The 12005-nt window shown below is 48.2% G+C and overlaps 1 protein-coding gene across 2 annotated transcripts in view; it reads left to right on the forward strand.

Annotated features, from left to right (window-relative positions):
* si:dkey-234i14.6 overlaps positions 1–12005 on the forward strand; it is a 152276-nt gene that overhangs the window by 43112 nt on the left and 97159 nt on the right. The gene's annotated exons all lie outside the window — the stretch shown is intronic.

Here is a 12005-nt window from a genome sequence, read left to right on the forward strand (position 1 = left end):
GAATCCCTTTAATTATGTTATTTATTGAAATGAGGTTCTCAAACTTTCTGGGTGGAAACAACATTACGTCACCGGTGAGGGGTGGGGACGTTTGAGGGCTGGGGACCTTGTGTCCACATCGACATTTGCACTCGAGGGAAATGCAGGTGTAAAATCATGGCGACTGTTATATGGACACTTAAAGCTAGTGGTACACTTTAGACTTTAATATGTTGGCTATTCCTTCAGAAGGGGAAGAGAAACCATTTTCGAGTGATCAAAGTCTGAACAGGAGTGGACAGCAAATCAATGGAGGGAGGTGGGAAAATCACAACTAGAATTGATCTGACTGTGGGTCAAGAGTAATTGTTCTTTTATGAACATTCAAATTTTGTTTGATGGAGCAGCTCGTTCAATATCGTTCAGTGATGGATTTTTAAAAAAAAATTGAAGTGCCCTATTCTTTTTATGTCCAGTTTTTAAGGGGAAATTTAGCATGGGCAATCCACCTACCCTGCACATCTTTTGTGTTGTGGAGGTGAGGCCCACTCAGACAGGGGGAGAATGTGCAAACTCCACATGGGCAGTGACCCAGAGCTGGGATTGAACCTGGGACCTCGGCGTCATGAGGCAGCAATGTTAACCACTGTGCCACCCTGACAGTGATGGATTCTGTATGGTGTTCTGTAATTGGGGGGTGGGTGGGGGGGGGAGAGGGGATAGTGGAGAGAAAATTGGGGGGAGAGCGAGGAAAGAGAGGTTGTAAGGTGGCTGGGAAGTTGACAGTGTCCTCTGATTTTCTGTATAGTTATTCAAATACATAATGGGAAATTTTTAGCCATGTCAAGTTCCATTGGAATCTCCTGCGATCTTTTGGAGCAGATACTTTCTAGTCACAAGATATCTGACATTGTAAGCTACTGAATTAATCATCTTGTTTGAGACTTGTTCATTAAAAAAAAGCATATTTTTACTAATAGTGAGGTAAATTTGTAATTCCTCAATTTGCTCACCAGCCCTGAGTGAGAAAAACATTGAAATGTAATAGTAATAATCGCTTATTGTCACAAGTAGGCTTTAATGAAGTTACTGTGAAAAGCCCCTAGTCGCATTCCGGTGCCCGTTCGGGGAGACTGGAATTGAACCCGCGCTGCTGGACTTGTTCTGCATTACAAGCCAGCTGTTGAGCCCACGGTGCTAAACCAGCCCCTCTGGTGTCTTGCACACTTGAAGTTGGACATCCCTTGTGCAGGCCTTTCTTAACAACTCCAGTCCAGCTGGCGAACCTCAGCTGAAAGCTGAAAAAGTTCACTCTTGTGGATTGGTGTGGTGCCTATGGGTTAAACCAAAAATATTTATGTTTAGTTAGCCTCTAACTTCAGAGAGATGTTTGTATAGAATTGGAGGTAAATATAAATGAGAATTGTTGCTCGGATTACCAATATATATTTCTATAGACAGAAATGTACCCATGTCCAAAACCTTTTGGTAATAGGTTGAAGGGTTATAGAGAACGGGAAGGTCGCTGGAGTTAAGGGCAGGGTGGCTTGGTGGTACTGTGCTTAGCACTGCTGTCTTGCAGCACCAGCGACCGGGGTTCAATTGCTGCCTTGGGTCACTGTCTGTACGGAGATTGCAAGTCTCCCCGTGTCTCTATGGGTTTCCTCCGGGTGCTCCGGTTTGCTCCCAAGTCCAAAGATGTGCAGGTTAGGTGGGATCGGCCATGCTAAATTGCCCATTTTGTGTCCAATAAGGCTCGGTGGGTTTACTGGTTTACGGGGATAGGAAGGGCCTGGGTTCTTTCAGAGGGTCGGTGTAGACCCGATAGGTTGAATGGCCTCCTTCTGCACTGTGGTGATTCTATGATTCTACAAGATCAGCCACGATCAAATGATGGAGCAGACTTGATGGGCCAAATGGCCTAATTCTGCTCCTGTATCTTATGAACTTATGAACATCAGGCCTTTCAATCACCAGCTTTCATTCCATCCCTGTTCTCTTGCACTCTTTGCAAAACATCACAAATGCAGTTAGACTACCCTCGTATTCTCAGAGAGCAAAGCAGTCAAGTCCCACAGGATGCCAAAAGAGCAAGTGTTATTTAAAAAGGGATAACATGAAGATAGAACTGGGTAGAGTCATGGATCAAGCCAGTGGAAAATATGTGATGAAGTCAGGGAATCGAATTGACAATATACTCTTCATATATTTGTTGAGTACAAAAATAGTAAATGAAGACTAAAATCCCCCTTTTTTTTGGGCCAATTTCTCCATTCCGACCCTTGTCCCTGTGCAGAATCATATGGTTTCAAACATTGCTAGTTATTGAAGTGAGAGCCAGCTGTGGTTCCTTGGTAGCGTTCCCTCTTCTCTGTCAGATGTTTGTGGATTCAAGTCCTACTGCAGGTACAAAATCGAGGCTGGCACTCCTCTGGTGTTGTTCTGAGTGCTGCGCTGCTGGAGAAGCTACACAACATTGAGGCTCTGCACAACAAAACGGTTAGTCCTGGAATGTGCTGCCTGGAAATGTGGTGCAGGCAGCTTCAATCGAGTCATTTGAGAAGGCATGAGGTGATTGAAATAATGCGCAGGAGTACGGGGAAAAAGCAAGGGTCACTTGGTCACAGTGCCCGTTTGGAGAGCTGGCGCAGATGCAATTGGCCAAATGGCCTCCTCCGCCAACATAACAATTATGTGATTCTGCCCCTTGGGTGGCTGTAAATCCTATCCCCTTGGTCCTGTGCACCTGTGATTATCAACCATAACGCCTTGCATGTTACATGCAAGTTGTGGGAAAATAGGCAGAATTGTTCCATTAATGCTCTTTAACCGTGGCGCCCGGAGGAAACCGTGGGCAGCACGGTAACACGGTGCTTAGCACAGTTGCTTCACAACTCCAGGGTCCCAGGTTCGACTCAAGGCTTGGGTCACTGACTGTGTGGAGTCTGCACGTTCTCTCCATGCGTGGGTTTCCTCCGGGTGCTCCAGTTTTCTCCCACAGTCCAAAGATGTGCAGGTTAGGGTGGATTGGCCTTGATAAAATTGCCCTTAGTGTTCAAAAAGGTTAATTGAGGTTACAGGGATAGGGTGGAGGTGTGGGCCTGAGTAGGGTGCTCTTTCCAAGGGCCGGTGCAGAATCGATGGGCTGAATGGCCTCCTTCTGCACTGTAATTCTATGAGTTTAAGCATCTGAATGGTGGAATCTTCAGCATCCATTACAATACACCACAGATTTTAACTATCTCACTTCCGAAACTCAGGAGCTGTGGTGCCATTGCCTCACTGGTGGTGAATGTCTCCACATTCACTGCTCTTGGGGAAAGAAAATCCAGGGCAATAGTTTTAATATTGCAATGGACTGACTTGGGCCACACAAACCCACAATTCCTGAAGGTTTGAAGATACTTGTGACTTGTATCTTGCTTGCATATTGTCAACTAAACATGAGAAGGCAAAAGGATTAGGAGCGAACACATTGCAACAATTGCACTTAAATACCCTTCTGTATCAATTTGTTATACATTGACGGGAATGTTCCAGAGGGCCTGGAGATAAAGACTATTAGATATCACCTCAGCAATATGGGTGCATATTTAGAGATAGGGTTTTGGAAAACTTACCGGTTCATGTGAGAAGATGTAGAGAAAAAAATGGGATTTTAACAAACAGAAATATATTTGGAAGGATTAGTATCCTAAGTGTACTCTGTTGGTAATTTATTGGCAAAGAAAGACTGTTCTTGATTGATGTGAACATTGAGAACTGGTTTCAGCTGAATAAACAATCAAGGGGCATGGCTTGGATTCAAAAATGTCAGTCTGGCTCCATTGGTAACTTGTGCCTCTTACCAAGCCGGATGAGCAGATAAGATTTTAGTCATTGCTTCACTAATTTGGTCAACATTGCCGTTCAAAGAGGGTGGGGAAAAAAACTGGGCGCGATTCTCCGCTGCCCACGACGTGTTGGAGAATAGCGGGAGAGCGTCCCTGACATTTTTCACGCCCTCCCGCTATTCCCCCCCCCCCCCCCGACACGAATCGCTGCTCGCCGTTTTTTACGGCGAACAGCGATTCTCCCCAGGCCGATGGGCTGAGCTCCCAGGCCTTTACGGCCGTTCTTACAGCAGCAAACACACCTGCTTGCTGCTGTCGTAAAAACGGCCGCAACATGCCCGTTGCATCCAGGGCCCCGATTGGCACGGCAGTACCATGGCCGTGCCAAGGGGGGCATGGGCCCGCGATCGGTGCCCACCGATCGTGGGCAGTGCGTCCGTTACGGACGCACTCTTTCTCCCTCTGCCGCCCCGCAGGATCAGTCCGCGGGGCGGCCGAGGGAGATGACGGCCCCGCACATGCGCGGGATGGAGCCGTCCAATCTGCGCATGCGCGGCTGACGTCAACATGCGCGTCAGCCGGCTTGACGCTTGGCGCGCGGACTTAGCGACGGTTGCTAAGCCCGCGATGCCGTGCTTCATGGGGCCCCACTGCTAGCCCCGCCCGGGGGGGAGAATCGGGTCCCGAGAGGGGGCGCGGAGGCTGCCGTGAAACACGGCCAGTTTCACGGCAGCCTTTACGACTCGCTGCATTTGCGGAGAATTGCCCCCATTCCTGATTCACATTCCATCTCTGGCAACATTGCTTTAATTGGGCCCTTGATTCAATGCTTACTTTGAGGTCTTGCTATGCATAAAATGCGACTACATTTTCTTTACAGAACAATGCCATTACAGTCCAGTCACAAAATCCACAGGATCTTTTCAGGGCAGAAGGACGTCATTCAGCCCATCAAATCTGCACTGGCTCCCGAAAGCATTCTACCTCATCCCACTCCCCTGCCTTATCCCTGTAACCTTACACATTCTTCCTTTGGAGATAGCAATCCAATTCCCTTTTAAATAACCCAATCGAATCTCCCTCCATCACCCTGTCAGGAAGTTTGTTCCAGACTCCAATCACTCTCGGGGTGAAAATACTCTTTTTTTCCCCCCCACCGCCACCCCATCATGCTCCTAATTTTGCCCTTTCGTTCTTGATTTACTAAAGAGATAGACCAGTTTCATGCTATTACCTTACCCATACCCTCTGGATCCTGAATACCTCTATCAAGTCTCCTCTCAGCCAGGAAAACACATCCAACCCTTCTAATTGCTACAGTTCTTCATCCCTGGAATCATTCTTATGAATCTCCTCTGTATTCCCTCCAATGCCTTCTCATCCTCCCTCAAGTATGGTACCCAGGACTGTGGATGCAGTACTCCAGATGCTAGGGACTTCTACAAGTTCAACATGACCTCTTCGTTCTTGTACTAAATGCTCTATTAATAAAAGCTAGTATACTGCTTGCTTTATTCACTGCATTCTTGCCATGCCCTGCAACCTTCAATGATTTATGAACATATACAATCATACAATCAAGGCCCCTTTTGCTCTTGCACCTCCTCAAGAGTTTTTTCTATCATTTTATTCTGTCTCTCCACCTTCTTCCTGCCAAAATGAAACACCTCGGCCGGGATTCTCCGAGCCTCCGCGTCTCAATCGCGCTCGGCGTGGGGGTGGAGAATGGGCGTCAGGCCCACGATCGGGCCCGATGTCGCTCCTGCGATTGTCCGGGGACTGTCGATGCGGCGCCAGTCGGGGGTCCTTGAAAGAGGCCCCTGCGGTGATTCTCTGCCGGCAACTGACCGAGTTCCCGTTGGCGTGGTTCACTCATGGTTCCACCCGGCGGGCACTCGGAGTGGCGGCTGTGGACTCAGTCCGCAGCCGCCCTTGTGGGGGGCCAGGGAGATCCATCACCGGGAGTGGGGGGGGGGGCCTATTTTGTCGAAGCTGGTCCGAAGTGGTTCCCCATGTTGTGCAGGGCCACTGCCGCCACGTGCATGCATGGACCTCCGGCCGAAAGTGCAGGGTCCCACATCGGTAGCCGGAGCTGCGTGGTCTACTCTGGGGCCCTGCAACCCCTTGCAAAACGGAGATTCACCCTGGACTTACTCCAGTGAAGTCAAGAGTGATTCGTGCCCGTTTTCTCGCGGGCATGGGGTCATAGCCCCATTATCAGAGAATTCCGCCCCTCATTCTTTTCTGTATTGAACTTCCATCTGCCGCTTATCTGCTCGATCCACCAATACATCTGTACTTTTAAAAGTTTAAGACTATTTTCGTCACAGTTGACAATGCTTCCAATCTTCACATTATCTTCAAATTTTGAAGTCATACCCGGCACACCACAGCCTTGGTTATTAATACATATCAGGAAAAGCACGTGTCTCAACACTGACCCCTGGGGAACTCTATTACAAACCTTTCTTCAATCTGAAAACAACTACTAATCACTATTCTCTGTTTCCTGCCACTCAGCCAATTTCCTACCCACTTTCCCTTTATTTCATGAGCTAGAGGTTTGCTCACAAGTCTGTTGTGTGGCACTTTATCAAATGCCTTTGAAAATCCCAACACCAAATCGACAGCATCACTCTTATTAACTTTCTCAGTTACACTATGACGCACAGATCTTGTCAACAGTTAACCTGTATAACTATTTTCTCAAAAGTGTGAAATGCCTCTTGAGTCCCTTTCATCAAATTTTGGAAGTGCTTGTCCAAACCTAAACATATCCCCACTCAATTCATGTTTTCCTTAGCCAGCTCTGTTCCAGCTTCATATTGTTGAATTTTAATTTGATGTTCTCTCTTTCTACTTTTGTCTTTCTGCCATTGCTAATGCTGCATTTCCACCTTCCCTCTTTATTTCTTTTCTAAGAGGAGGTGGTGGCTGTGGTGAATTATAAACCTAGTAATTCACACTGTGTTATATTATATGTATTGTGTCCTTGTGGGCTCTGTATACGAGCCATTGCACGGCTCTGCCAATAGGGGGAGATGAGGAGTTGGTACTGGGCTCCACCCTTGGCTCCGCCCATGGCTCCGCCTATGTCCCCTCCCACTAACTGGAAGTATAAAGCTCTGCAGTCGTGAGCCTGCTGCCAGTTCAACTCGTCACAGGCAGGCTCTGTTGTAAGACTATTAAAACCACTGTTCACTTCTAATCACGTGCCTTGTGAATTGATGGTCGCATCAGTGGCGTAGTGATATTGTCACTGGAATCTGTAAACCAGAGACCCAGGGACATGCTCTGAGGACCCAGGTTCAAATCCCGCCACAGCAGATGGTGAAATTTTAATTCAATTTAAAGAAATCTGGAATTAAGAGTCCAATGAAACCATTGGTGATTGTCATAAAAACCCATCTGGTTCACTAATGTCCTTTAGGGAAGGAAATCTGCCATCCTTACCTGGTCTGGCCAAGTGTAACTCTATACCCACAGCAATGTAGTTGATTCTGAACTGCCTCTTCACACAGATTTCAAGGACAATTAGCGATTGGGCAATAAATGCTGACAGAACGTCACGCCCCATGAACTATAAAACAAAATTTCTTGAATTCTATTTCTCTTTGTAATTTAATTTTAGCTAATTCAATTTCCCCACTTCTCGAAGTACTGGGTCCAGCTACCACTTGTATTCTTAAATGGGTGGCTATGCTTTCAATTACTTCCAGCTTTCTTAGTCCTTGTCGATGGTCCTAATTCCAAGTTACCTGCTAATTCCATCAAATTAGCTTTCGGGTACACTTTTTAAGTTTACTCAGTTTGCATTGCCTACTTCCAAATAAGCCTGGGCTAATAAAGCAAGAGCCACCTTTGCGGTCTCCTTGTTTTAAGAAACTCGTTATCACTTGGTTCCACGCATCTCCTCTCACATGTTTGAAAAGTCACATCCCCTACACCCAAAAGGTTTTGCGTTGTTTAAACTCCTGGCCAAGTACCCCAATTTTTGGTACAAACTCTGCTGATGTTACCTGCAAGGGTGTCTCAAAACCCGAAAGGATAACTTGAAACATTGGGTGTTAGTGATGTAATTTTGTTTAGAATAATGTGAGGAACCATGTAAAACCCAGTGAGGAATAGCCCAGTTGTCTAAACAATTTATTAATAATATTTACTAAAGTAAAAGAAGAAACGGACGACAAAAGATTAATATACGCTTTGATACTTTTTATCTGAAGCTACTTCTTGTTCCCAAAATCTAACCACATTCCCTTGAACTCTCTTGAGACACCCCTTTTCCCAAGCAACATGCAATGTTAGTAACGCTATAGGTCAAATCTAGTTAATAGTTACCACACCATACCGCTGAGGTGACCGAGTCTGAGAAAAAGTCTCTTCCTGGTGCAGCGAAGGCACAAGATTGCATCTTTTAGAGGAGAATATTTGCGACCTGCTGTGGCTCTAAATCTTAACTGGAAAAGGCCTCCGTGGCTCAGATAATAGTTGGATCTGGCCTGTCTGACTGTTGGATGGGGAACTATCCTCTTTCCCAAAAACTGTGGGCGCGATTCTCCGCTCCCCATGCCGGGTGGGAGAATCGCGGGAGGGCCGGGCGACTCATGACACACACACACACACACACACACACACACACACACACACACACCCTCCCCCCCGGAAGAATCGCCGCTCGCCGTCTTTCACGGTGACCGGTGATCCTCCGAGCAAGCGGCCTGCCATTCGCGACCGTTTCACGATGACGGCAACCATACCTGTTCGCTGCCATCGTGAACGTGGGCGACAAAGGCCCGTTTGAAGGTTGTGGGGTTGTGGGGGGCGGAGACGGGAGTGAGCACCACGGCTGTGCTCGGGAGGGGACTGGCCTGCGATCGGTGCCCACCGGCGTCTCAAAGCAACGCACTCTTTCCCCTCCGCTGCCCCGCAAAATCAAGCCGCCATGTCTTGCGGGGCAGCGGAGGGGAAGACGGCCACCGCGCATGCGGGGTTTGAGCCGTCATCCGTCGTGACGTCAGCCACGCATGCACGGGTTGGAGCCGGACAACCTGCGCATGCACGGCTAACGTCACATAGGCGCCGCCATCGCGTCATTCTTGGCGTGCCGCCTTGACGCAAGTGTCAAGGCCCGGCCGCCGAGAATAACGGAGCGCTGCCCCTAGCCCCCCGGGTGGGGGTGAATACGGTGAGAGGAGCGGCCTCCGAGGCCGTCGTGAAACTCGGCCGAGTTCACGATGGCCTTCCCGATTTTTCCCGGGAGCGGAGAATTCTGCCCTGTGTTCGCAGTTATACTGTTCAGCTGTTTGATATTGCCCTTTCTGCATTCCGCTGTCGACTGCACTCCATTTCTTTGCCTTCAGAAGTTATCATTTGTATAGCCCCACTGATCTCTGCGAGGCAATGTTTCTGATATGGTGAATTGGACATTCTGAATTCTTCCTCTGTGTACCCGAACAGGCGCCGGAATGCGCCGACTAGCGGATTTTCGCAGTAAATTCATTGCAGTGGTAATGTAAACCTACTTGTGACACTAAGAAAGATTATTATTATGAAGATTGTTATTGCATTAAAAAGAACATTATATTATGGGGGCGATTCTCCAAAATGGAGAATAAGTGTTCGCGCCGTCGCGTTTCATGATGGCGCGAAACGGCAACAGGGATGACCGATTCTGTCCCCCACAGGGGGCTAGCACGGCGCTGGAGCGGTTCATGCCGCTCCAGCCTCCCTTCCCGGCGCCAAATGGGTGCCGCACCAAACCGGGCATGCGCAGTTGGGCCGCGGAAACCTGTGCATGCGCGGGGGACTTCTTCAGCGCGCCGGCCCCGACTCAATATGGCGTGGGGGTTCGGGGGCCGGCTGCGCAACAAAGGCCCCGGGTTGGGGGGGGGGGAAGGGAGAGAGGCCGGCCCACCGATTGGTGGGCCCCGATCATGTGCCAGACCCCATTGGTGCCCCCCCCCTCCCCCGGTGATGCCCCACAGGCCGTCCGCCCCCAGACCCTTCGTGCAGAGTTCCCGCTGGCAGTGACCAGGAGTGAACGGCGCCGGCGGGACTCTGCTTTTTCTTCTCGGCCCATCCGGGTTGGAGAATCGGCGCCCTGCTGATTCCAGCGGCCCGCAGCCGGCACCGCGACAAACGCGCCGGCGAAAATGGCGCCGATTCTCTGCATCTCGGAGAATCGTGCGCCGGCGTCGTGGCGCGGTTGCGACGATTTTCCGGCCCGGCACGGGGCTCGGAGAATCGTGCCCCATCTATGTAAAGTGGGAGTTCAGGTTTCTTATAACCTTTTTGATTACATACTAGTGAAGAGGAGAACTTTTAATAGCTAAAAATTGAAAACTTGCACAATTTAGTCCAGTTTTTATTGCCAGATGTCTCGGTTATTCACAGTGGTTGATCACATTAAATACTAACAGTTCTCTCAGACAAATGAAGAAATATGAGAATGTTCCACCATTTTGCCTGTGAGGATGATTTCTCTTTCATATTTAATGGTGCTTGTTTTATTACCAATGATTGACTTTCACTCATTTCAAGTTTATTTTTGTTAAAGCTTTCTTAATGCAAATCGTCCTCAAAAATTGAATGCACATTCGTTGGGAAAGAATTGCTTTTCATGTTCTGAGTAGCAAAATTATAAATAATTACATGGACGTTTTTTGCAGCATAACACTTGGTTAATTTCATTTCTTCTTATGATTTTTGAATGAGATCTCGCACCCTTGCTGAGGTCTCGCTCCTCTCCTGCCCTATAGGGCGGCATGGTGGCACAGTGGTTAGCACTGCTGCCGCACAGCGCCAGCGACCGGGGTTCGATTCTGACCTTGGGTAACTGTGTGGAGATTCCTCCGGGTGATCCGGTTTCCTCCCAATGTAGCGCCAGGGACCCGGTTTAGATTCTGACCTTGGGTGACTGTGTGGAGTTTCCTCCGGATGCTCCGGTTTCTTCTCTCAGTCTAAATATGCAGGTTAGGTGGATTGGCCATACTAAATTGCCCCCCCAAGTGTCTGATGAACCATCAATCGAACGCGAGACGAGTTGCTGTACAAAAGTTAGGCTTTAATAAGCTAGAAGTTAGCCCTGCGGTCGACTACAGTAAATGGACGACCGCCGGGCGTTCTGGGTATTTATACCTCGCTCTGGAGGCGGGGTTAACTCAGCCTCTCGACCAATCGGAGAGTCGTCACATGACTGGTCTCAACCAATCGGTCGAGAGGCACATGACCGACCAGGGCCAATGGTAAGCCAGTGTTCTGCACCAATGGCAGACAGCTATGCAAATCATACCACCACAGTGTCCAAAGGTTATGTGGAGTCACAGGGACAGGGCTGGGGATTGGGCCCAGGTAGGGTGCTCTTTCGAGTCGGTACAGACTCGATGGGCTGAACGACCTCCTTCTACACTACAGCAATCTTGCTCTCAGTTATTTTCTATGAGAACCTTACTCTTATTTCCTCTGTCCTCCCTTTGCACTAAGACAGCATAAAAGATTTGTGCATGTACCTTGTGCCATCCACAACCCTGAGACATACTAAAGCGACATACAAACAATGACATCCTTTCGAAGTATAGGCATTGTTGTAATGTAATATGACAGCCAATTTAGGCAAAGCAAACTCCCAGAAGCCGTAATGTGATGATCAGCTGTCTTTATTGATGTTAGTTGAGTGATAAATATTGATCAGCACACGAGGGAATAGCTTGCTCTCTGAATCGTGTCATTACATTTTTGTATGTCGATTTGGAAGACTTGCATTTAGACTTTTAACTTTGGTGGAAAAGACGGAGACTGCTGTCTCGCGGCTCCGAGGTTCCAGGTTCGATCCCGTCTCTGGGTCACCGTCTGTGTGGAGTTTGCACATTCTCCCCGCGTTTGTGTGGGTTTTACCCCCACAACCCAAAAGATGTGCAGGGTAGGTGGATTGGCCACGCTAAATTAACCCTTAATTGGAAAAAATGAATTGGTCACTCTAAATTTTTTTTTTTTTTAAAGAAAAGACGGAGACATTCATAAAAATCTTCCACTTATAAATCTAATCCCCTTTAAGTGATGGGCCCGCTTGGACTAGACGATGACCCTTTTGATAAAAGACAATACTAAACTTGTCTGATTGCTGCCTTCCTTTTGTAACCACAGCAAATGCTGATTAATTTTAACAATGTATGCCGCTGGTATGGTTGCCAC

The sequence above is a fragment of the Scyliorhinus canicula genome, chromosome 9 (genome assembly GCF_902713615.1).
Source record: "Scyliorhinus canicula chromosome 9, sScyCan1.1, whole genome shotgun sequence".
Classification (NCBI taxonomy): domain Eukaryota; kingdom Metazoa; phylum Chordata; class Chondrichthyes; order Carcharhiniformes; family Scyliorhinidae; genus Scyliorhinus; species Scyliorhinus canicula.